This window comes from Ascaphus truei, chromosome 4 (genome assembly GCF_040206685.1).
Source record: "Ascaphus truei isolate aAscTru1 chromosome 4, aAscTru1.hap1, whole genome shotgun sequence".
In the NCBI taxonomy this organism is placed as follows: domain Eukaryota; kingdom Metazoa; phylum Chordata; class Amphibia; order Anura; family Ascaphidae; genus Ascaphus; species Ascaphus truei.
Genome location: NC_134486.1, coordinates 243,874,080 through 243,901,354, shown reverse-complemented (window position 1 = coordinate 243,901,354; position 27,275 = coordinate 243,874,080). Strand labels below are relative to the sequence as shown.

The 27,275-nt window shown below is 43.8% G+C and overlaps 1 protein-coding gene across 2 annotated transcripts in view; it reads left to right on the top strand.

Moving 5' to 3' along the window:
* Positions 1 to 27,275, top strand: part of HIVEP2 (HIVEP zinc finger 2) — a 240,886-nt gene that overhangs the window by 9,301 nt on the left and 204,310 nt on the right. Inside the window, exon 1 of one of the 2 annotated variants that reach the window (XM_075597118.1) lies at positions 24,818 to 24,899. The exons of the other annotated variant lie outside the window; for it this stretch is intronic. The gene's annotated coding sequence lies outside the window, so the exon portion shown is untranslated. Of the gene's footprint in view, positions 1 to 24,817; positions 24,900 to 27,275 lie in introns of those variants that run through there. 2 annotated transcript variants of the gene reach the window in all.

Sequence of the window (27,275 nt, the reverse complement as noted above, 5' to 3'; positions counted from 1 at the left end):
AACACTGCTGCAAAGTATAAATAAACAACAGCACATGTTCTGCCCTATTTTTTTTTTATATAAAAGCTACTGGACACTGCAATTGTACTGTACACCAGTCTTCAAATGATTTGTAGTAGTCATATGTTCTAAACTAAAGCATGTTAGGATTGTCCAGTGATTTTCAACCTGTGTTCTTTGGACCCCTGGGCTTCCATGGGCGGTGACCAAGCGTTCTGTTCTGTGGAGCCCTGGGCTTCAATGGGAGGTGACCAGACATTCTGTTCTGAGGAGCCCTGGGGTTCCATGGGAGGTGACCAGGCGTTCTGTTCTGTGGACCCCTGGGGTTCCATGGGCGGTGACCAGGCGTTCTGTTCTGAGTAGCCTTGGGGTTCCATGGGCGGTGACCAGGCGTTCTGTTCTGTGGAGGCCTGGGCTTCAATGGGAGGTGACCAGGCGTTCTGTTCTGTGTAGCCTTGGGGTTCCATGGGCGGTGACCAGGCGTTCTGTTCTGTGGACCCCTGGGGTTCCATGGGAGGTGACGAGGCATTCTGTTCTGTGGAGCCCTGGGGTTCTATGGGAGATCTGTTCTGTGGAGACATGGGGTTCCATGGGATGTGACCAGGCGTTCCACACATAAAATTGGTATTGGCGGTATTTGCAAGACACCTTATGACTTGTTTTTGCTGTATTTCCTGATTTAAGAACTGTAAATATTAATACTGTTTATGTACAGTAATTAATAATTATTAGTTATAGTATAAACCACACGCGCTCATATATATATTCCTTACTACTATGATACTTTTTCGAGGTATACAAGATAAGCTGGGGTTCCACAGAGTAAGAAAAAGTTTAAAGGGCTCTGCCGTTCTTTAACCATTGAAAATCACTAGTATAGCATATTGTTTTGAACATATTTACATGCTCTAACGAGTGAAGAAAACAACCCTTAATCTGTTTAGATAAACAGGTTTGTTGCATATGTATATATAAAAAAAAAAACATGCCAAATAAAATATGAATGTGATGCTTTAAGAATCCAGTTTTGAAGCAAACACAATGGCATTGTTTTGCCTTTGTTCAGACCTGAACCTGACAAGTGAAAATGAAAAGAATTTTGTAATAATATAAACACCTCTGTTGCCTGTTTTTCCTCTGGCTTTCGAAGACCTTACATACCATCACCAGCGATTTTATTACGAGGTGGAATGCCCTGTTCTGACGCACACGCAGTATCTCCCCAATCCTTGAAACCGCCCTTAAGGCGCTTGTTCTGTTAAAGCCGGAATCTCCCAGAAAAGGTCGCTGAGAAGATCACATGAAATTAACCCCTCGGTTGCCAGATGGGGCCTGCAACGCATTGCTTTAACCAAATCGTCAAGCCACCATTGAATCTGGTAACCCGGAAAACAAAACGCTGCTCACATTAATACGAACAACAAGTGGCTGTATATTTAGTGTGAAGCCACACAACAGAAAGTAAAGACACTGTTTTCAAAGGGTATAAATAAAGTCTAGTTAAAAGCATTATCAAGCTGCCTGCTAAACTAGTTAGCGCCAAAGTATCACGGACTAAAATGAAAGTTACTCCGTGTCATAGATGTTCTTCGAAATTATACTTTCTGTAAGCCTTTATTATTTGATGTTATTATACGTCAACAATGAATGATTCAAAATATTATCTTGTGTTACATTTAGGTGGCTTTATACAGTATTTCTGATAGTACCTAAGGCTGCGCTTATAGTGCCGGCGATGGCATTTTAAAACAAATGCATTGTTGCCGTCGTCGGCACTTATAGTGCACCAACTGCGGCGGCGCGACCAAGGTACCAAAAATCTGGTAGTCACTGTTATTTGATTTTTTCGGCGATGGTCACTCCTTGTGGCCAATCAGAGAGCGTCTCCGTCCCTCTGTCTTCCCCTTTTATGACGTCACTGGCCTTGTAGCCAGCGACGTCGCCTAAACTTGAATGGCGATGGGTGACGTCATCGGTCGCCATCGCAGGCACTATAAGCGCAGCCTTAGTTGTAGATCAGCGACTCTGCACCTTCCAAGAACAGAGTATAAGTTTCACAAATGTATTTTTCCACCTCGGAATCCCTGTCTGTCGACCTTTCTGTATGTAATATAAACAAATGGTATCTGCGATGCAAATTGGATGATAAATATATAAAGTGAAATGTGAAATTCAATTAAATAAAGAAACCTGTGCAATTAATACTGAAAAACAAAAGTATCTCTGATCTCGCACAATGATTTCCTCCATGGAAGAGAAGTACTGGATAATGCAATCATCTCCTCCATGGAAGAGAAGTACTGGATAATGCAATCATCTCCGTGGAAAAAACTCATACAAAGTTGAAAAGTAAGAACACAGTAGGGTAATCAAGTTTACTTAAAAGACACACAACACAGAGGGGAAAGGACAAAACTCACACTTTCCCCACTGGTATCACATAGTGAATGACTTGAGGTGCACACCGACCCAACTCCGGTCACGTCCTCGGCTCTAGACTTCCGGCTTCCCTGGTCTTGCACTTCCACATTCGAACTGCGGAGCTGTGGGACGGCTGCTGGTTTAGCTGTGGGTACGGTGGCCTCAACGTCTCAATTCCCAACGGCTTTCGCTCACATTTGCGGCTTCTTCAGGGGTTCTTTACGGCTTCCTTAGTCCCACAGTATAATTGTATTTATAGGTATCTGGCAGCATTTAGTTTGTGAGCACGTGAGTTTCTTCAAAATATTGGTATTTGTTAAAGTCACAATATCACTTGGCTTATTGTAAGCACATCACTATATGAATGCTGTGTGGATTGGCGCTTTTTTGTTTGTCACTTTATTTGCCTTACAGTATGTACCTTGCTACACTATACAAACGTACATATACTATACAATATGTACGTGCTATTACTATACTGTAATAAGGTAGCTTTTTATATCCCATGCCACACACAATATGGGACTTAGATTGTAAGCTCTTCAGGGCAGGGGCTCCCTTTTCTATTGTTACTTTCATGTCTGAAGCGATTATTCCCACCATGTGTTATATTATTACCCTATTTCCTCAATTTAAGAAGCACCTTTTTTTCGATTTTCACATGTCTGAAATCGGGGTGCGTCTTAGAATCGATGTATTAATTTTTTTTTAACATGTTTCAGGAGAGGTCCCATGTCAGCGGAGGACGAAGTGTGCGGCGGCGTCAGCGGCAGGAGAGGTCCCACATCTGCAGATTGTTGAAGATGGACAGTGGGCGGGAGTGCTGTAGCGGCGGCAGGACAGGTCCCAAGTCTGCAGGTGAATGAAGATAAGAAGACAGCGGGCGTGCGGTGGCGGAGGCAGCTAATAGATCATAATAGCAGGAGCAGTGCGGCGTAGGAGAACGGCTTGGGAGGTGCACACTGTAACACCGGAAGTTGACCTGTGTCTGACTTCCGGTTACAGTTTGCACCTCCCAAGCCGTTACCCTATGCCGCTCTGCTCCTGCTCAGCTCTCCTGCTATTATGATCTCCTGCCGCCGCATGCCTGCTGTCTTCTTATGTTCATTCACCTGCAGACTTTGGCCCTGTCCTGCTGCCACACACCCACCCGCTGTCCATGTTCAACCATTGGTAGACGTGGGACCTCTCCTGTCGCCGCCGCTGCCCGCTTCATCCTCCGCTGACATGGGACCTCTCCTAAAACATGGTAAGTGAAAAAGTAATTTTCCTCGATTGTAAGGGCCAAATCGATGGTGCGTCTTACAATCGAAGGCGTCTTACAATCGAGGAAATACGGTATGTCATGTGTATCACTGCTGTGTCGCGCAATGGACCTGGTTCGTGCTATATAAATAGAGCTATACATACATACCTTACAAAATGAATCATTTATTTTTGTCGAAATTATCAAACATTCGGAAAAGAAGCAACAGGGAGGCCTTCAAACTTAACACAGATGTAAGATATTATTAGTTTTAATTGGATATTGAGGTAGACCCTCAATTAGTTTTAGACTTCTTTTGCTGAAACCCATATAGAGATGTAGGGAATTGTACAAAATATAGTTGCAAACATTTTCAGCCCCCCCACCCCCCCAAAATGTGTTTCACTTGTCTACAAAATGTTTCGCCAAGCCTCAATTGGCAAAAATTTGGCGCAAAATTAGTCTCAGGTTTTGCTGTTCATGCAGGCTGTCGCTATTAATAAGGACTAACAATAAAGATAAGATTTTTTTCCTATGTTGTGCTACTATTTCCCGTCTTTCTGCATTTATTTTTGAATTTTTTTTTGCACCATTTACATATTTATCAGCTCAAGGTTACATTTCTATGGAAGTGGTCTGTGAACATAAACAAAAACACTTCGAGCATAGTAAAGAGGAAAACCTCACAGAGCTAAAGGCTGCCATAGTATTAAGACATGGTAATAAATCACCACAGCGTGTCCATGGAGTCAGTGTTAATGCCTATACAGTGCATCCGGTGGTTGAACTGGTACTAGGAGCTACTGAATTCCACGACATGTTTATTTCATACCCAGAGCATCACTTTTTATTTGTTATAAACGCACAGTTCCACCTTCTGTTGAAGGAAAAAGAGGATTCATTTTTCAGAAAATCTGTTTCCCTTTCTGTTTTTAGAGCATCGGCATTGTAAAAATAGAGCAGGGCGGCAGGGTACGGGGAAAAGTTAGGAGGTGCTACGAGGAAATGGTGGTTGGATTCTTTGATTAGCCTCCCAGCAGAGGTGGTAGTTGTGTATACCGTAAGGGAATTCAAACGTGCTTGGGGTAGCCACAAGGCTATCCGGAATACGGAAGAAAGAGACGGTTTTCCAGAACATAGAAAGTGGGCAGACTAGGCTGGCAAGAGGTTCTTACCTGGCCTCAGGGCCGGCTTGATGGTGGTTCCATCGGTGCAGTCGCATCGAGCCCCGAGCTTACAGAGGCCCCACGCTCTTCCCCACTACCTTTAAACCGATTGCCTGGGGAGTAAGCTCCAGTATCTCCTGCCCCACATCGCCGGCATCTTCTCTATGTGACGCCGCGTTGTCATGCCAGCGTGAGACCGCGAAGTCACATAGCGACGCGTCGCCATTGAAATGTGTCTCCACATTGTCGCCATGACATTGGGATGTCAATGACGACACGAAGTAGCTGGAGGCGATGAGGAGCAGGAGAAGGTAAGAGGTTGCGTGCTCTCCCCCGTCACCGGCCTCCGCTAAACTCCCAGCCGGCCCCTGTCTGTCATCAAATGTTATGTTTCTGTGTTTCTCACTGCTTTAAAGGCTCAGAAATATCTTTCATTCAGACCCCTTAACACAAATGTATTAAGACCCTCTGACAACTGAATGTTTCACATTGCACCTCAATTCATTGGCCCATTATGGCCAGGGGTGCAGGTATTGTCGTACAGTATGTTCAAGGAGAAACAAAATGTTCAATACCAGATTTGGGCCCTTAGCCAATGAATTGTGAAGCCGTCTTCTCCGTGCCGTGAAAGGAGCTGAATTCTTCCCCCGGACGGGGAAGACGGCATCACAACACAATACATAGGAGAATGGAGAGGCACAGTTGTCAAACACCATTAAACTCAGTCAACACGAATTACAAATGCAAGACAGCAAAAGCACAAACTAAGTTATAGGCCTATCTCATTTATAAACTGCACTCCCACTTCTGTTAAAGGGATGAACAACTTTTTAAAGCATCAACTCTCCACCGAAGGCAATATGAGTTTAACTCATATAATGATAATATCTTGCCCTCTGTGCATGTCCTGCTCTTTTTATTTATTTGTAGATTATTATTATTTTTTGTGGCCCAAAATTATTTGCTTACGAGGTTACCATGGTAACCTTTAAACTGCACTGGGCTCTGTGAAGAGCTCCATAATAACCTCCTGGACATGTCTTATTTAAAACACACAGCATATCTCCTGAACAAAAAAAATGAAAACTCTCATTGGTAAGGGCAAGAAGAGATTATATTAAAACAAGTGCAAAATAAAATGCAAAGAGAATGGTGATCAGCGTGGACTGCAGCTTTAAGTGCAGTTCTGTGTGATTACAGCATTTTGATTATCATAGGGTTTTTTTTCCCCTTACACTCTGATCTGCTTGTTTTTCTGTCTCCGATGTTTCTCTTGCATGTTTCTTTTTGGCGTGGCAGAGCACGCATCCTCCCAATGAAAGGCCTTTTATTTATTTTTCAGTTTTCTGTGTTACTATGCTGACGTCAGCTTTACATTAGCCCGCGGCTGAGCCAATTTACACTTCCAAGTACTTTTAGTTGCACATAAGGCTGATACAGTACATGCCTCCTGCTTTAGCACACCTCAGCTGCCTTCACACACCTTACTTCCAAGTTTTTGCCTGCTGACATCAGCGTGTGAAGCTGAGCCCTGTCATGAAGGGAAGGAGTGAGAAAATGTACTAACAGAACTCTGAAGCCTCCATCCAGCTTAGCAAGCTATGCTGCCATTGCAATTAATTGATAACACTTTCCAGTTTAACACCTTTTTTTCCCCAACTTTTTCAACATTTTTTCGCCTTAATGTTATCAAAGATATGTTAATTAACGTTTACTGGCGGTGCACTTCTTTAACCCAGGCTGTGCTGAAGAAGCTGGCTACTGGGGCAGGCATAAGCTGATAGGTCTCTATGTTAAAATTAATAAGAAGCAAAAGGTGACACTGTGCTCATTTGATTGTCATTACCCAGAATCCCTGGCTTCAGTGGAAGCACTGTATGCTAGGAGATAAAGGGGGGAAAGCAGGTTGCAGACCTGTCTGAGATGTGAATGTGCTCACTAGTGATATTTGTATGAATTAGCTTTTCAAAGGTACTGTAGGGACCAAAGGATAGCTCTCAACAGCTGGTTAGGAGTTAGGAGCCCAGCAGAGGAGAGGATGTTGGTGTTTTCCGAAGTTGCAGTGATCAGGGGAAAATAACACAGCTCACAATAGCAAAAATTATTTAAAGACGCACAAAATATGTATATTTTTATTTATATAGCACTGGAAGTGCTCATTTGCATGTCATTACCCAGAATCCCTGGCTGTAGAGGAAACACTGTTCAGCACAGGTGGCTTAGTCTTGGACTGAGCCACTGATTGAGCCACCTGTGCTGACGCAGGGATATCCTGAAAACCTGACCTGTCAGTGGCCCTTGAGGGCTGGAGTTGGCCGCCCCTGGTCTAGCTAATGTCTCCTTAACATTCTGGCCCAGAATGACTACGCAGAGTCAGCAAGGCGTCTTCCGGCACCTGATGGTTATCCTATGGCATGTCACCACTCAGTAAATATAGGCCGCTTTGTACCAATACTGTGCTATTTTCATTACACACATATTCAATAAACAGAATGTTAAAAAAAAAAAGAAAGAAAGAAAAAGGGAAATCAATGGTAATTTCAAACCCATACAATGCAATGCAGCTGTAAAGAGCCAGGCGTTGCGTTGTGCGTATAATCACTCATTAGGAAAGCCGTTACAGATTTTGCTGCTTTCCATACATCTACGCACTATCGTCATCTTTCCCCTCTGCAGAGAATATGTGGCCTGTATTTTCCACCGCACCCACAGGCCTCGACATGCATTCATGTTCACTTTGGTCATACGGATTACATCATTCACATGAGGAAAATGTTTACGTCCTGAATGCAGTCTTGTAAATCGAGGATTCGTCTTTAAACGTTCTGCCCGGCACGATTTTACATTCAGTGCGTGATGCTACATTTGAAGAAACACTTCTTGTACCATCTTTTGCTAAAGCTTTTTCCTAATACCATAATTGTCATTTTTATAGTTGCTTGTATTTTTGGGGTTTGTTTGGATGTTCTAAAAAAAAATGTGTGACTCCTGTGGAAAGTAGTGTTTTTTTTCTGCCTGCTGAGTAAATGAATTCTCAGGTGACGTGTACTAAAAATCTTCTGTGTGTTTCCCTGAAAACCTTTTTTTGTGGATGCATGGCACTCCCAGGCCTCTATTCCATGTGATGTCATGTGAATGGAACCCGGAACTCCCCTGACAAGCAGTGCCTTATATCACATTGAATAGGATCCTAGCAAGAAACAGAAACAGTAATACTAGGAGCAGCAAATGGGCCTATAGAAATTTCTGCATGATATGTACCATGTGCCCTTTTACTGCATCAAAGTTTACTTAGATTGTAAGCTCTTTGGGGCAGGGACTCTTTTTCGTATTGTTTTCTGTCTGACGAGCGTATTCCCATTATGGGGTATATTATTATGTCACATGTATTATTGCTATGACACTCTATGTACATGGATGGAGCTATATAAATAACCATATACATATATACATATACATATATATACATATAAAAATACATACATACATGCATACATACGTGATTTGAAGGAGGTGGAGCCTTGTCAAAATGGTTGGAATAAGAGAGCTAATTCTTTGACTCCTATTCAATATGCTGTGTAGCGGCTTCATTGTGGTGGAGATTGAGGGCCATATTTACTAAGCAGTGCTACTCCATAAGACAACTTCCAGTGCCGGAAGACACTTTACAGCACATTTACTTGAATAAGCTGTAAAGGGCTATATTTAATAAGCAGTGCCTGAGGATGTCTTTTGGCCCTTAGTCTAAATAACCTGAATGGAGCTGAACGCTTCTTTAATACTGGGAAGAGGCTGCATACGTACCTTTTCAGTGCCCTTACGATGCACAGCATACACTATACTTCATGCACTTCTGACCACGATCTGCACGGCAGATTAGCACCCTCCCGTTCCGTTGACATCACTGAAGTGATGTTGCGATCACTCAGGAGAGTGACCACATTACCGATAGTGCCGAAGGGGACGTGACCACGGAGGTGGCAGTACCCTCTGACATTGCAGTGGTGACGTGCAGTAGGGGATATTTTTTTATACAGCTCTTGCTTTTTATCTTTGCACCGGTTGTTAAACTCTGGTACATCACTCACTCTAACGTTATTGGCTAGCTGTAGGAATGTAAAGTTTCAGGACCAGCTGAGGTCCTTTCCTCAGCCTCGAAGGAATGAAGGAGCTTAGAGATTCTGAACGTTTACATATATAAACATCAATAAATATCACCCCTAGCTAACCTCGTGTAAGTTTCCCCCTGACAAGCTGACATTGAAACTTAAACATGGGAGAGGGCTAGAAAAAGATTAATGATGTCCTGGGGCAATGTAGGGTTCCAATTCTTAGGGCTGTGTAGGTCTACTGCAGATTGTGAGGGATTAGCAGGTGTGTGGAAAGTGCTGAAACGGAGTCGGTGCTGCTGAACGCAGCAGCGTAATGGTTCAGTCCCACTTATTCCTGCATCTTGTTTCCTACACACCAATTCCAATGTAATCACGCTGAGGTATGTCCTCTCTGTGTAAAAAAAAGCAGCTAGTAAATGGCAAAAAGAGAGTTACAGTCCTTAACCTGAACTACTGTATGTTCAACAAAGGGCAAAAGATAATTTCATCCACTCCCGTTCTTAGTGGACTATGAACATCCCTTTGTTCGCTATTCAGTTGCCCTCCGTAGTGCAAACGTAATTATTTGAATATTATGGTTTTGAGAAGTGTTCTTTCACTTCATGTATTTAGAAATGTCCTAGAGTCTGTTTTAGGCGTCGTCCATGCTGCCGAAGACCGCGTTGAGGCGTCCTCAGGCGACGCGATCACATTGCCTTAAGGCAGGGGTGCGCAAACTTCCTGCGCTGTGCCCCCCTCCTCCGGTGTCACGCCCCCCCCCCTGCAGCATCATATGACGCTGCGGGGTCACGCCACGTGACCTGCCCTGTCATTTCATGCCGCGTTGCCACGGAGACGTGTGGACTGAAGCCGGGTAAGTAAATTACAGGGGCCTCGTGCTCTCAGCCGTGCCGTGCCCCCCCAAAGCAGGAGCGTGCGCGCGTTGCATGAGGAATCAGTTGAAACTGATTTCTCGGCGGCGACGGGCAGGTCACGTGAGCGGTTCGCCCAATGAGGCATGTCTACCATGTCCAGAAAACGCACCCGCTTCACGCAGGTGACGTCACAGACGCGCACGCCTCTGCGCGGATGAAGGCTGTATGGATGCAGCCTTAGGCCGAGTCCACGGTCCCTGCTGGCGTGCTGAGGCGCGCTGAGGCGCAGGGAAAGCGGGTGCTTTCCCTGGCCTTGCGGTTGCTTACCGCAAGCGCTCTCAGCAGCCGTCAGGGGGCGGTCCGGGGGCGGGCGCGTCACTGGCCGGGGGCGGGCCAGTGACGTCACGGAGCTGGTTCGCCCTCATTGGGCGAACCGCTCACGTGACCGGCCTGTCTCGCTGGCAAGCGGGGGAATTTTAAATTCCCCCAAGACCTGCGCTTCCGCAAGCGCGCGGAAGCGCAGGTGAGCCCCTACTAAAGCCGCTCTAATTGCGGCTGTAGGGGCTCAGTGCTGAGCGGGAGCGCGCCTCAGCGCGCTTCCGCCAGCAAGCACGTAACATGGCCGAGGCCTTACATGTACTCAGCGATGTCATCTTATTTAACTTTCACTATGTATTCCTGGATTCGTTCCCCTAAAACTCTCTCTTTTGAATTTTTTTTTTTCAGTGACTTATTTTAAATGACCAGATTCACAGTTTTGAACAATATATATATATATATATAAAGCAACTGTAAATATTACTGTATGTTAATTTGCATGTCTTAGACAGGTCTGCAACCCTGTCTTTCCCCATTGTCACCCAGCATACAGCACTTCCACTGCAGCAAGGGATTCTGGGAAATGACATGCAAATGAGCACTCAGTGCCACCTTTTGTCTCAAGCTCGTATTACACAAGCCAATCCTCAAGCCAATGCATGCTGTTTTAAACACAGCTTTTAAACAGAGGCTGGGATGAGATGCAAAGCCATTAGACCTACTCACATACATGTTTCAACCTTGATGGGTATCATCAGTGTTATATATATATAAACAAATTCTGGAAATATATATAGAGATGTCTACCTCCAAAGACTGCAATGTAGGTGCTCTGGACCAACTATAAATACATTAACTATGCTTCAAATGAGTGAGGAATCCTCGTTGAACTGTGATCGGGGAACTATCTCACAGAAACACATATTGGAAGTAAATGATAGTGTGTCCTGATCGGCACTATCACAGTCTAATGAATAACCCCCAGTGAGACTTGGCACGTCTGGATATGCTGTGATGCCAATCTCATGTTAAATAAGTTCTAGGACAGTGGTTGCCCACCACTTCAGCACCTGTCCCCAAACGGATTTGTGTTAGAGCTGGGAGTCGTAGTCTTTATTACATACTCGTAGACTGCTAAATAAATAAGTAGTACAAGCTTTGTGTGCTTGCAGTTAACTGTTCAGTTCTTAGCAAAGTACAGTATGGTGCTTTGCTCTCCTCTTTAGCAGTGAAAAGGCTGAGGGGATAATTCCACATCTGCGGAAGCTGCTGTTCGGACTGTTTTTGGCCGAAAATCCTCCTACACTTTAACATATAACATTCTACTTGTTCTACTATATTACTATATACAAATGATGCACTTGGACCCTTCTTAAGATATCATAGCCACATTTTGATTCATAGTTCCTGAGATCACGGAGCAGGTTTTTGTCTTTGTTGGGATACAATTGGATGCCATTTTGAATCCAGATGGTGGCCCAAACCTTTCAAAACGGCAGTGATTTGTATCAAATTCGTCAGGTTTGTCAGTAGCGGGACTAAACTTAGAAAATCCATGTTTTGCAAATGGTCAACTTTATGCTGGATGCTTCCGAGTGGGAACTGGAACACATTTGTATGTTTTTGCGCTGATGGAAAAACAAAAAAATATAGTTTACCCAACAGCATTAGAATAAAAATACAAAAAAATGTTCATTAAGAAACTAAAAAATGTAATTATACATTTATAATCTCAGTATTTTTTGGTCTCTTAGAATTCCCAAACAATGCCGGGCACTTTCAGTTAGTATAGAATATAGTTAGTATAGAATAAAATCCTAATACTAGTACAAATTATTTAAACAATAGTGTAATTCATTAAATAATCAGAGTATGCACTACCTGTACCATTGTATAAATGGCATTTATCATCCAGCCTCATTAGAAACATCTAGTGGGGTTAAATAAATAAATAAATTAAACATGCATCATAAAGACATTTTTTTTTTCTGCAGCTACATATCTGATTTGTTTTCCATTGGCATGATGATTGCAGACCAAAGTTCAAAGAAGCGCACGATAATTATAATCCCTTAATTCAATAATTTAATATTCTTTTTCATTTTCTCTTTTTCAATTGTCTTTTTGGCACAACATATTTGAAGCTTTGATTCCATTTGTTTCCGCAGTGTCTGCAATTAATAGGTTCGTTCCACATACCAAGAAAAAAAAAACAAAACCTGTTATTAGTATAATTGGTGCCAGTGTAAATGAACATTTTTATAGTTGTCTTTTTAAAAAAAAAAAAAAAGGATATGTTTTTCTCTTCCCTTGGTCCTGTTTAATTGGTGCTTATCAGATACACATTGTCCTGGCATTATATTTACCAGGCCTATATAGGGTTTTTTAGATTTATTTCACTATAATTATTAGGGCACTTCTGTTTTTTTTTACTCTAGCTCATACATAACACATACAGGCATACCCCGGTTTAAGGACACTCACTTTAAGTACACTCGCGAGTAAGTACATCTCGCTCAATAGGCAAACGGCAGCTCACGCATGCGCCTCTCCGCATTTCCTTAACAGCAATACCGGCTCACTATCTGTACCGAAGCTGTGCGCAAGCGGGGAGACTATAGAGCCTGTTACACATGCGTTATTTACATCAGTTATGCACGTATGTGACGATTGCAGTACAGTACATGCATCGATAAGTGGGAAAAGGTAGTGCTTCACTTTAAGTACATTTTCGCTTTACATACATGCTCCGGTCCCATTGCGTACGTTAATGCGGGGTATGCCTGTATAGTGCTTCTTCAATTTTAACCCTTTAGGCACTGCACATGTCACGCACCACATGCTGTGGGCTGCAGTATTTTATGTTTTCCTCCTCTTTCTATGCCAGTCATTTGTAACCGGGGTTCCGCGAGTTTCATGGCCGCCAGGGTGGGAGAGCGGCCACAACCTTCCAAGCTGTCCCAGGCCCAGCGGCACCCCACGCATCAGGGACCCGGCAACTCCCCAGCTCAGCAGCCACCCAGTCATTGCGATCCTTCCTCTCCCTGCTCCTGTCGGCGCCGAAAGTCACGTTCAAGAAGGGGAAGAATGTAAGAGGGGGAAGAGAGAAGGGGGGGGAAGAGAGTGTAAGGGGAGAAGAGAAAGGGGAAGAATGTAAGAGGGGGAAGAGAGAAGGGGGGGGAAGAGAGTGTAAGGGGAGAAGAGAAAGGGGAAGAATGTAAGAGGGGGAAGAGAGAAGGGGGGGAAGAGAGTGTAAGGGGAGAAGAGAAAGGGGGAGAATGTAAGAGGGGGAAGAGAGAAGGGGGGGAAGAGAGTGTAAGGGGAGAAGAGAAAGGGGGAGAATGTAAGAGGGGGAAGAGAGAAGGGGGGGAAGAGAGTGTAAGGGGAGAAGAGAAAGGGGGAGAATGTAAGGGCAGAAGAGAGAGAGAGGGTGTAAGGGGGAAGACGGGTGGAGATCAATCTTGTCCTGTGTAAGGCTGCGCTTATGGTGCCGGCGACGGTGACGTCACGCTGCGGTCGCTGGAAAAATCAAATTGACTTGACTTCCAGCGATCGCGACCAAGCCGTCGCTCCGATGCACCGTCACGTCGATTCTACTATAAGCGCACACGACGGCGGCAATACATTTGTTTTGCCGCGACGTTGCGTTGCCGGCACTACAAGCGCGGCCTAAGGCAGCAACACAGTAACCGTATGCGCATGTGCTCGCGCTCCTTTCAATCTTGTGTAAGCTATCAATACAGCAGGCGGCAGATGAGGCTGGAATCGAGTGGCTCGGCTTACATTCAGGGTCACTATATAAATCGGGCAAATACAGTATACACACATGAGGAAAATAACACATACATTTCAGAACTGGGTCGACCCGCCACAACGGCAGCAACGTCAGAGACGCTGAAGTTTACAGATGCTCATTACTAATCCCCTTGTTTGTGGAGCAACAGAAACCTGCTGTCCGTCTCAATGCAGGCTGTGGTGTAAAATATCACTGGAGAAGAGAGGAAGGTATTGTGATGCTACTGCACATAAGAAGCAGAAGTCAGACGGATTAGTAATGAACTTCTGTGCAGATTAGTTGTGAACAGTTTCATAAATGCATCGGATATTGAACAGTGGTGTTGAAGGTGTGGCCTGTCTACGGAGTATGATTTGAAATAGTTTCAAAAAGCGAAATTATCGGTCCCCTCGAACCGGTAAAAATACTGTTAAAAAAAGCGGTTTAACGTAGCAGGCCAAAAAAAGTTATTTCAATGAGATCAGCCTCCGTAGAAAGATTCAATTACCCTTTGAGTCACATTTTCACTACTTGCTTTCTTCTGTAAAACTCAGTATATTTATTTTGGGTCGATTTCATTCTTGTTCTTTAATTAATTAATTAATTAATTAATGTTCTTCCTTACTATCTCTGTAAAGTAATTATGCTGTCAAGCAAAAAAGAGAATAGTAATAAAATGTCTGGATCAACAATTACATTGTGCACAGCGCCGTTTACAAACATTCTGACCACAAAAGAGATTTATGTAAAGATCATATAGACGCTTCCAAAGTATTTGGTTACTATGGAGACATTAAATGTTTTGAAATGTTTTTTTTTACAAATATTTATATTTGTCTGGTCATTTTAAAAAATAGTGTCAAACACGTTATATGTTGCGTGTGCTAAGTTAGGCCGCGTTTATAGTGCCGGCGACTCGACCGATGACGTCACCCGTTGACATTGGCGAAAGTTGCACTTCAAGTTTGAGCGACGTCGCTGGCGACAATGGCAGTGACATCAGCAAGGGGGAGGGCAGAGTGCAATAGGCGCTCTGTGATTGGTTTAGAGACAGTCACATGTGGCGACTGGCTCTAAAAAAATCGAATAACAGTGATACAACATTTTTGATCGCTCCGTCGCCGTGGCGCCTACCATAAGCGCATGCGACGGATTTGATGTATTTGTTTTGGAGTGATGCAGCGTTGCCGTCGCCAGGCACTATAAGCGCAGCCTTAGGGATGCACGCGTCATCCTTTGGTTTCAATGGAGCTGCATTAAATCTCACGTCAAATATTGTGAAAGCAAATAGCACAAATGATGCCAATGTGACCGCATGGTGAGGTATAGATGTCGCAATGTCGCAGTGGTCATTTTATGTCCCCAGAGGTTGGGGGCCCTGGGATGAGCTATGTGGATCCCCTATTTCCTGAGATACTTACCTCCGTTGGGGGGGCCGGTAGCAGCTCCGGCTGGGTTAGCCGGGGTTCTTGTAATGGCGGCTTCAAAGCTTCCGCGTCCCGCGGGCCAATAGAAAACGGTGACATCATCCTTTGCAGCCTCCTATTGGCTCGCGTGAACGGGACATTTAAACAGCACCGACATACCGGCACTCACTACAGAGGTAAGTATCTCGGGAAGCAGGGGGGTCCTGGAGCTGAAATGAATGGGGTTCAGCTCCGGAGACCCCCTGCTGCAATACTATTTTTTTTAAAAACGCATCGTGGGCTTACATGAGAGGTTTCGAAATCTAGTGCAACAGAGATGTTTTTCTAAGTGCTGCATGGCATCGTATTCGCCTATTTTTATGCTTTGCTCCAATAAACGAAATCCTGGGGCTTATGTCCTGGAGCCGTGACAAGCTGTATTTTATGTTCTTTCTTTAGAAGCTAATTAAGGTGTGTTTTAATACACAGGTGCTACCTTAAAGCACAGTAGCGATTCTTTCAGGGAGCAAGATATTGAGTGAACCCTTATCCATCTTTGCTTCACTACAGGCGGGCGCCAGATGACTCAACGCTGAGCATTTAAATAAAAAAAAAAAATACCGTCAAAGTTGTCCGCAGAAAACATTAACCCTTTCAGTGCCAGACTGTCCCCGCAACCTACGGGGCCACGGACTCTCTGGCACTGGCGGATCATGTGATCTTCCCGCCAGCCGGACGTAAAGGGGAAGGGGAGGGTCCGCTCCTTCCGTGTAGTTCGCATAATAAGGCTGCGCTTATAGTGACGGCGACAGCGTCGCGACGTCGCGTAAAAACAAATGCATTGCCGCCGTCGCGTGCGCTTATAGTAAGCGCGGAAGTCACCTGAATTTGATTTTTCCAGCGACCGTAGCCTGACGTCGCCGTCGCCGGCACTATTAGCGCAGCCTAACAAACAGCACCTAATAAAACCCACTGGATCTCCAGATACACAGCTGTTAAGGTAGCTTCAGTACCGTCCCCCCTGTGAAACAAAATGTCTCCCACGTAATCCAGGACACAAGGAAGCTGCTTGACTTGGGGGAGTTAAATATGCGGAAGTACCAGCACTGCCTTTCCCGCTGTGTATCTCTGGGACCAGGAGGCCCCCGGAGGTTAAATTAAAGCAGGTCAGCTCTGGGGACCCCTTGATTTCCCTTGAGGGAGGTGGGGGCAGAGTGTGAACCGCATCTTTAAAGCCGCAATCCATGCTGGCCTTTTTTTCTGTTTTTTTTTTTTTAACATGGGATTGAAGCAGGGGTCTCCGGAGCTGAACCCCATTAATTTGAGGGTTGGGAACCGCAGACCTCCGTAGGGGGTGCCGGTAGCGGCTTGGTTACCAGGGATCACGTAACGGTGGCGTTTCAAAGCTCACGCGTCACGCAGCCAACAGGAAGCCGTGACATCATTAGGTTCGGCTTCCTGTTGGCCGGGAGCTTTAACCTCCAGCAAGCTCAGCTGGAGCTGCAACCAGCAGCCCATACGGAGATCTGTATTTGCAGAATCAGGTGGGCTCCCGGAGCGGAAATGAATGGGGTTCCGCTCTGGAGCCCCCCCATGCTTCATTCAATCCTATGTTCAAAAACTGTGTTCAAAAAAATGTAAACAGCATGAATTGCTCCTTTAAAAGAAAATTACATCTTTACCACGAAAACAAGTCAAGAAAATCTTCACAGAGAAGGTAATTTTTAACCAGGCAGAATAGAAATGTGGATAGCTTACAAACCGAATGCAAATTTATTTTCTCACAGTGGCAAAGTAGCAGCCATTTTTTTTAAATATAAATGAGCAGGGAGGCCGGGAAAAGGATAAGCTAATGATATTGTGACGTTATGTTATAATGCAATCTCGTCAAGCCAATGGCTGTAGCAGTTCAGTCTATAATTTCCCACACTGCACTGCTACAGGCAGCGAAGATTGGGCCCGATTTACAATTAGGACGCATGTTGCCAAAATAGCGTTGTCATACAGGAGATAGCGCTGCGCCATCGCTGTTTTAGAAATAGGACCCAGATTTAGAGTTTGGAGCAACACAAAGAACTGTTGGAGTCACAAAGAACTGTTCTTAAAATATTAAACTGGGGTCATTATTGGCTACGCGTAACTTATATGTCATACGTCTGTGTGTAAACATTCTGTTTGTGCCGCGTAATTACGCCAGTGTTACTTTAGCAATTTAGAAGATGAGTACACACACTATAAAGTGTTACTTTTTGGGACCTCCCTTCAGTTGGCAACAACTCTGCATAGCAGAAGCAAGCTCAGCAGCAACAAGCAGCCAGCACGTAGAGAGGTAAAGGGAGCACACATTTAACAGAGAAGAAGTCCAAGTGTTCATTGAGTACATCAGGTATGGCAAATACATGAACTGTAGCTATAAATTCTTTCTGCGGGGGGCTAGGTCTATTATCCTGAAGAGCAAGCATGCAGGGGGTCTCCAAAAGCTGAAGCCCATTCATTTAATCTCGGGGACCCTCTGCTTCTGGAGGTACTTACCTCCATAGGGGTTGCTGGTATCAGCTCCGCTCGGCTAGCAGGGTTCACATAATGGCCGCTTTTCAATGCCCCCATGCGCTTTGGGCCAGTAGGAAGCCGTGACGTCATCCAGTGCGGCTTCCCATTGGCCCACGTGACGTGGGAGCTTTCAACTTGAAGCAGATTCTGGCACCCTCTTCGGCAAGAAGTATTCTGAAAGCAGGGGGTCCCCGGAGATTAATGGGTTCAGCCCCAAAGACCCCCTACTTCAATCCTATGTAAAAAAAAGAAGAAGAAAAAAAAAACCATTTGGATTTCTCCTTTAAGTGCTGGAGATGGCGGGTTCCTATAGTGTCATTTCCTGTGCTTCCTGTTGGCGCATTATTAGGAAGTCTTCTTGAACTAGGAACAGCCATTAATTGCAATTTAAATTGGTCGCTAATATACGACAGGTGCAGTTTAACGTCTCAACGCCCACGTTGAGCAAAATGTGATTAAATTAGGCATAGGCGCGCCTCTGCTCCGCTCAGCAAGTCGTTAGACTAATTTCACACACACAGTGTTTTTTTTTTTTGCTGTTGGCAGCACCGCATTGCAGAGGAGGAAGTAGATATCACAAGGGAGGTGGCTGTTCCCTTCATCGGCGAGTCAGAGATGGATCTACTTTACATATTATTTTCTGTTCTTTTATGCTTCAGTACCTCAGTCATTCACACTCCTTCCTGCCACTCGGAGGAAGTGCTGTGCTCTGAAAGACCTGTGGTCACACAAGGCGTTGGCGTGACGGCGGATGTCATCTGACAATAGGTGTTTTTTTGGTTGTTTCATCCCCAGTGATGTGGGCGAGAAATTTCACTCTTATAACAAATGTGAATCATATCAGCAAAAAACTCTGGTCATCTGACTACAACCTAACGTGGCAGCGGTTGTAGGCATTTAGCCAAAGATCACCTGTTGGTAGACTTGTCATTTTGACCTTAAGCAATAGGCTTATGTGGCAAGTCGGGGGCCTGTTGTGACTTCTGCATTGTGTAATGAAGCACGGCTGTTGCATGTTCCAGGATCTGCCATAGTCACTTCTGAAAAAGCAAACACCTCTATAACATGTTACCCTCCCCCCAACCCCGCAGTTACAGTTCAGTTACTGCTTTATAATGGCATGAGCCTTATTTGTTGTAACCCTATCACTGCTTATAGCCCCATTCAAAAAAGCAGCATTTCATTCAAAGGCCTGTGTTTTTTTATTCCAATTAACCAGTTCTGTAGTATTAAATAATACTTACTGCATTAAAAAAAACCTCTTAATACTGTACCTTTTTAAAGAAGTTTTAAAGCAGCAGTCCAAGCTATCGTCCCCCCCCCCCGCTTTAATATGTGCATCAAAACAATCCACACAAAGATAAGTGATTATCTAAGTTGCTGATCGATCCGTTCTCCTGTAATCGATTAAAGATTCGGCTAAGGGTGTTACTAAATGACTGCAGAGGAGTATTGACTCAGTATCTGTGACTTTGTAAATGGTTGCTATAGAAACAAATAAAGCCTTGTTACATTATAATACATTATAATACATTCAAAATGTCATTCAGAGTTGTTGTTTTTTTTAAACAAAATGCTACAAGTATTTTCTCATAGTAAAGAACGGATTTATATTTAAAAAAACCACACGTAGGATATTGATTGGGCTGCAGCTGCAGACCAAGCAATATCCAACGTGTGTTTTTTTTAAAAATAAATCAGTTCTGTACTGTGAGAAAATATTTGTTTAAAAAAAAATGCTACTGTACAACTCTGCATGACATTTTTTATGTATTATAATGTAACAAGCATGTTTTGTTTTTCTAGCAACCATTATAAAGTTCCACTCCCTTCCTCTTCTGAAACAGACTGTGGCACACCCCTTTTTGAGCCCTACCCTCTCTCTAGCAGTGCACCAATTGTATCTAGTGACTGCCTGGTCACATGATCTTCCCCATAGAACTTTGCATCTTTGGTCCTCTTCTGCTGCACTGACAGCCATTTAGTGAACCCCCGAGCCGAATCTTCGACCATTGATCACAGCAGAACGGATTGATTGATAATTTATCTAATTACTCATCATTGTATGGATTATATTAATGCACATATTAAAGGAAATTAAAAAAAAAAAAAAAAAAACGTCAACCTGGACTGCTGCTTTAATGTAGGGGTGTGCAAACTTCTTGAGCTGCGCCCTGAGTCGCAGCGTTCACGCCCCCGTCCTCTCCAATGACATAGCATCAAATGACTTCGCGGGTCATGTGACGGCACGTGATCCCTCCGCGTCATTTGACGCGCGTTGCCATGGCAAAGCGTGACATCACATGACCCCGCAGCGTCATTTGATGCTGTGTTGCCATGGCGACGCGTCGCCGAACACCTGTCAGAGAGCAGATAAGTGAGTTACAGAGGCCTCAGGCCTCCCCCGTGGGGAAGAGCATGGGGGCCTCTGTAACCGCCCGCACCACCCCTAGATATTCTCCCGCCCCCCAGTTTGCGCACTGCTGCTTTAATTTACCGAGCATCCTTTGGTTGCTATAACAGGTTTTAGTCCCCAGCAGTGCAAGATTTTTGGCAACAAATGATCACAAATAGGAAAGTGTTACAGTGTTCTCAGCAGGAGACTGTGCGTGAGCTGCAAGCTGTAACAATAGATACTTTAGTAATATAAGGTTACACTGTAGCTGCTGAGTTACACCGCCTGAAGGATTGATTGAAACTGAAAGGCGGCCATTAGGTGAACCCGGGGAAGCAGGATCTGTACCGATCGCTCACTGGAGAACGGATCGATCAGCAGCTTAGGTTATTAGTTTTCATTGAAGGTAATCAAATGCGACATCTATAAATATAATTAAAAAAATTGTAATAAAATAAAAAAGTGCCACAAGGAAAGCTGCTAGTAGTGCATATTATATTAATAACTCTTTAGAGATACATTTTCTTTGATTTACCTTGCTTATTGGCATATGAGTAAATTGTGTGGCTTTAGTCTCAACCTTTGCAAAAATCTTACCAATCTCATTATTTTTCCCTATATTTATTCGGCAAACGCAAGCACATTTCCATGGTAATTATGCTGCGCTTGATGCTAGTTGCCTTTTCCACTTGATAAATAGCCTTACCTGAAATGTCCAATCCAACAGTTTTGAAGTGACTGCATATAAATTATAATCGGAAGAGACTCACCTTATGTTAGACGTTGAAGAGGAGCAACTGTCTCTAACGCAAGATGATTTTAGGGCATTTGGTCGCAGCCAATATGACCGCTGGTGTTTCGCCGCGACTCACCCCGCCGCCCGGACTGGTTGCCACCAGCTGCTTCGGTAAGGGAAACCCACCTAAACCCTTACCCAAAACCCCCTTAAATTTACGTCCTACCCTAACCGCGAAACCCCCTTAAATGAACCCCTTACCCTAACCTCTAAAACCCCTTAAAGTGACCCCCTAACTAGTAACCCTTGCCTTAGAAGTGGCTGCCGGGTGGGGTTCCAGCGGTGGATCGGCTGCGGGGGAGGGTCTGTTTGCAGCCGAACACCGGCGGTCATTTGGTCGCGGCTAAACGAACGTGACCAAATATCCCATTCCGAACTCAAGTGTCATTTACTCCTCCAAGTACAACTCCTGTTTGAAGCGTTAAATAGGCGCTGTGTATCCAAGTCTCACAGCTGAAAAACGTGGGTGTGAAAGTATCAAAGAAAACAAATGAAAAGCGGGAAAAAGTTTAATAAATCTGTTTTTTTATTTTCCACCGCCACTTTGTAGCCAGGAGTCACTTGTACATAACCTGCAACATTTGCAGAGTATTGTTCTAAAAATATCACTGTGGCTTACTTGGTATCTGCAGCAACTAACTAACGATACAATAGGGTCCCTAATATCCAAAGCCCTATTGTGAAAACACAGCGAGGAAATTGCTATGGAAGAGGTGCTGTTACACTTAATTAATGAAATAATGATGTAGTTCCATAACCTGGCTGTGTAAAAAAAAATATATATATACATATACACGTGAGTGTGTACGTGTGTGTGTGTGTGTGTGTACATGTGTGTGTGCGTGTGTACGTGTGTGTGTGTGTGTGTGTACGTGTGTACGTGTGTACGTGTGTACGTGTGTACGTACTTAGTTAAGTTATGGTGGGTAAAAAAAGTGACAGAAACCCTCCACAGTAAAGCATATAGCAAATGGAAATATTACTGTATGCTCATTTGCATGTATTAAGCCGTGCTTATAGTGCTGGCGATAGCGCCGCGACGTCGCCCGAAAACAAAAGCATTTTGCCGCCGCGTGCGCTTATAGTGTGCGCGACGGCAACAAAGCGACGTCGCCGTCGCGAAAACTGGTAGCCGGCAAAATTTGATTTTTCAAGGGCTGTTGCGTCACGTGACGGCCCTTGAACCAATCAAATTGCCGGAATTACGCGCCGCCGCCCGGCGAAATATAACTTACGGCGACGGGTGACGTCACCCGTCGTGTCGCCGTCGCCATCGACGGCACTATAAGCACGGCCTGAGACAGGTCTGCAACCATGCCTTTCACCATTATCACCCAGCACACAGCGCTTCCACTGCAGCAAGGGATTCTGGGAAATGACATGCAGATGAGCACACAGTGCCACATTTTGCTTCAAAACCATATAACATGGTCCCCTATAAGCTTATCTTGCTGCATTTCACAGCTTTGAGCACAGCCTGAGCATACAGTAATATTTCCATTTGATATATATATATATATATATATATATATATATATATATATATATATATATATATATATATCTCAAAAACAAATAGACAATACTGTTCTGTGGCTAACGAAATGCTTTTATGTGTGCAAGCTTTCGAGATACACTGATCTCTTCTGCCGGCAATGTTACAATGAATAAAGCAAGCTTTTTACTTAAAAAAACAGTGCATCCTGGAATGTATCTGAATGAAGCCTATCCCTCCCCCCTGTGCAGTATGCGATTTATGACTTAAGGTGTTAAATGGTCCCTGAATGTTAGTGATGTAAGATTAGTTTTCTTTTCTTAGTGGGGAACGCAGTTTGTTAATTACAGTATGTACCTTGACAGAATTACCAAAGTCAATAAGATGAAGAGAGAAGAATAGCAGGGGGAAAGCAGCATACATCCCCCCCCCCCGGCACTTCCTGTCTTGGCATTTCCTGTCTCTCTCTCCCACCGGAGCCTCGTCCTGCTAACTCCCACCCCCCCCTGGTAACCCAGGCTGGGCCGCTATGTAAGACAAGGCTGCGATGCCGGCTCAGGTGAGGTCTCGGCCCGCAGTCTCCAGCGGGAGACCGGGGGTGGTTGGGGCGGTATAGGAGTGGGGCCTAACGGGGGCAGTGTGGGTGGTCTGAGACAGCTCGCGGCGGCCATTTCCCCTCCCCTGCGATCCCAGTTATAACGCGGTCTCATTATGTGGAACCCGAGCACCGCATTATAACGGGGTTCAGCTGTGTGTATATATATATATATGTATGTACTGTATACACACACACATGCATGCTGCTATACTGTACATTATAATTCTTAACATTTCCCTTGCGTACGGTAATCTGTAACGCATTCCTTCTGTGTGTATGTGTATCTTTATTTATATAGCGTTATCTATGTACATAGCGCTTCACAGCAGCAATACACGTGACTTAATAATATAGCACATAATGGGAAAAGGCGCTTCAGACATAAACATTAGGAAAAGGACGTCCCTGCCCTTCAGAGCTTACACAGAGCTTCATTCTTATCTGAGATGTGATCTTTTTTTTTAGCTACTTAAATGATTACAGACATCATCCCGTACTTGTCCGGATAGAAAATATAATAATAATAATAATAATAAATCGGCTACGATTTATACTATTCCAAAAACACTGAATTGTGGATAGGATATTGTATATTTACTGGCTCAGTGATGCTTGAAAATAAAAGCTGGCAGGGGGACTCGGGCCTTAAATCCGGGCATCTTGACAACAAATGAGGGATCACAATACACAGACTGATGAAGGAGGGGAGGGAGAGGGAACATGCAGTTATCATCTCCTTCTGCTACTGACCTACTGTCACACTCAAGGTTATGACCTTTCCGAAGCTGTATAATGCCCCTTAATGGTTGATCACCACTGTCATTTCCCCCTCCCTACTTTTTTATCCCAGTCAGCACATTGATGTCTCTTATTCTTTACTGTGAGCCTTCTGATGCAAACCTTTCACCATATGTGAGGGCTGTCTTTAGACCGCCTTTAGTCTTCTTATATTCCTCCAGAGATGTGGCCTCCAGAACTGGATACTGTAATCTAGGAAAAGCCTAACTAATCCTAAGTAAACAGGTAAACTGATAATCTTCACAATATATTCTGTCAACCATGTCTGTCTGGGGGAGCGCTATAATTATTATAATAACTTCTGGGCATTTTCCAAGAAGATGAGAATAGCCAGAGGATGTATTGTTGACCCACATAAATATATATATATATATATATATATATATATATATATATATATATATATATATATATATATAGTGTAAGTGTGTGTGTGTATATATATATATATAACATATATTTCATGATAATTACAGTGGTACAGCCTACCGCTTATTTTGTATTTACCAACCCAAAGTACAACTATTTTTTTTTAAATTCACAAATGTACATACTGTAGTGTGCTTGGGGTTTAGCCCTTCATGGACCGAATGACCTGTGAGCAATACGGTGAGCTCCTACAGTCCAACATTAAAGCAGCAATCCATCCCAAAATATATATATTATATATATATATATATATATATATATATATATATATTTAATCTAAACTGGGGTGTCCCACTGTTGGTGGTAAAATACATGTTTTATTTTTATTTTTCATAGTTTCTCTAAAAAGAAACCACAAATATGGTCGTGGGGTCACTAATAGAAAGTTGCAATTTTGTTATTATCTTCTAGTGCAAGCTGACCCTACGGCAATTTTATAGCCACCGGGCAAGTATATACTTGTAAGTAGTAGTTGCCCATTGCTGGCATCTGGAGAATCGGGCGGCCCACACGTCGGCTCCCGCGGACTCTCCTGTTCAAGTAAGTAAAAAAAACAGCAGGTGGTACTGCTGCTTTGAATGATACCTGCATGGTAGTAGTCAGTTTGATAACTGTTGAGTGACCTCATAAACAAGTCCAATGCTAATCACATTACAACCATTTCTGGACTTTACACTATCAATGCTAGAGGGGCCTGCCCATTCCCGTTTATATTACACTGTGGGATACTAAAATGTACCTGCAGATCTTGTCCTAACCACTGGAAATGGGGGCATTGTTTCTTCAAATTTGAATCCGCCAGGAACTGGCCAGTTTCATTCAACCGCGGATCAGTCTCAAAAACGACAAATCCGCCTTTTTTCCCCCGTTCTATTACTGTGAAATCCGAATCTGACAAACGGAATCCAATCCGGTGTGGGATTTATGTGTAATCTGACGTTGGATTGAATATAAACAGCTAGACAAGGGAGGATCAGTAACCAAGCTCAAACTGACCACTCCAAAATTGAAACCGCTGTCTTTGTGTTGGGTTTCTTCTTCTGTATACGTTGTATAGTGCAGCAGGGAAACACTGGGGGAAAACATTATGTTCGGCTGAACAAAGAAAAATAAATCTCAGTTGTGGGCACTCAAGCCTAATGTAAATGAACAAATGTTGGAGCGTTAAAAATCTACTTTTAACGGATTACTAAAATATTATGCATAATCACAAATTATGCCGCTGAATAAAATGATAAACACACAAAATAGATCGTGAACCAGTGACCAATGGACAAAGAACACCTTCACTTTTAAAGTGAAGTCTTGTGCAGTGAGATACACTGGAGATACGATTGTCACACAGTTTCTCTGTTATAGATGTGGTGAATATCTCCCTTGTCAGGGCTGGGTAACTAGCTAGGACTAAAGCCCACAACGATAAAACGAAGTAAATGTGTCCTTCTCTAAACCAGGGTTGGCCAACTCAGACCTTAAGGGCAATCAATAGGCCAGGTTTAAGGATATTCCAGCTTCAGCACAGTCATTGACTGAGCCACATGTGCTGAACCAGGGATATCCTTAAACCTGACTTGTTCGTGGACATTGAGGACTGGAATTGGCCGCACCTGCTCTAAACTGTACTGCCTGCATATATTAGATACCAGACAATAATGGAGTATATGAAGCCTCAGATAGGTACAGATAATTATTTTATTCACAGTATTAGGATCCTCCTCTGTCTCCAATGTTAATTATTTGGTAGCTGGCTCCCTTCAAATGTGTGAACCTATGTTCAATACCGGTAAGTGCGTATCCAAACTGTAGGCATTATAGGGGTTCGCTTTATTCAGCATGAGTAGACATATAACACATGGGCTAAGTTGGATAACAAAGGGTGAACCACAATGAGATCGAATGCATATACAGACGGTAATAAGAACAAGTGTGTTTTGAAATCCTTAGTACTTAGTAAATTACTTTATATCTGAGCAGTGAATATAGGAAGGAGGTACGGGTATAGAGAGAACTTCAGGTACTATTCAATTGCAGTCTCCTACCCCTCGTCACTGTCCGGGATTCCCTGTCTATGCACACTGCGATTGCTCCTTAATATAATCTCGTTCTTATGTAGCAATATAAACCGATCGCTGGGTAGTGGTGAACTGGCCGCAGAGTGGATTGCGCAGGTGCCTAAGCCCTACTGAGTACCACAGCTTTTGTAGGTAGGAGGACTCTTATATATGAAATGAATAGGTTCTAAGTAACATTGTGTGTTCAAGTGAGTTAAAAGAAAAAAGAACAGGGGACCTCGCGGTGTCACACAGACACCATATTGTGGTGGGCTGTGACGGCATATTCTGTCGCCTAACTCTTAACATCATGTTCAAAATGGCTAGAGAGCTAATGTGACCCATTAGGTTTGCTCATTTGCATGTTGCTAATACAACACTCCTGGTCAGTTTAATCACTGCAGGATTTAGGACTATGGGGGGGAGCAGGTACCCCTCCTTCTAGATTGTAAGCTCCTCGAGGCACGGACCTCTGTCCTACATGTATTGTCTCAGTTTGTCTTAACATATGTGTACTCTTTTGTCATGCAATGTTATCGTCCTTCATCCCACAGTGTACTGCGCTGCGGAATATGTTGGAGCCATACAAATAAAAGATAATAATAATAAGCCGGTTTGGGCCTGTGGAGGACATGTAAATGCACTCATGCTTTTGCTCTTGAAGTGGGGAGGAATTCCTCTCCAACTGCACTGCACAGCAGGCTTCTTAAGCAGCATGGAAAAGAAAGGAAGGTGTTGCATTAGAAAGCAAGAGGCTGACTTTTTCACTGGCTGAACCAGTACTTGTATTGTACTGAAAGAAATGCTTTGTCACTCGGCGACCTCTATTTACACTGGCGCAGCTCCCTGTGCATTGTATCATGCG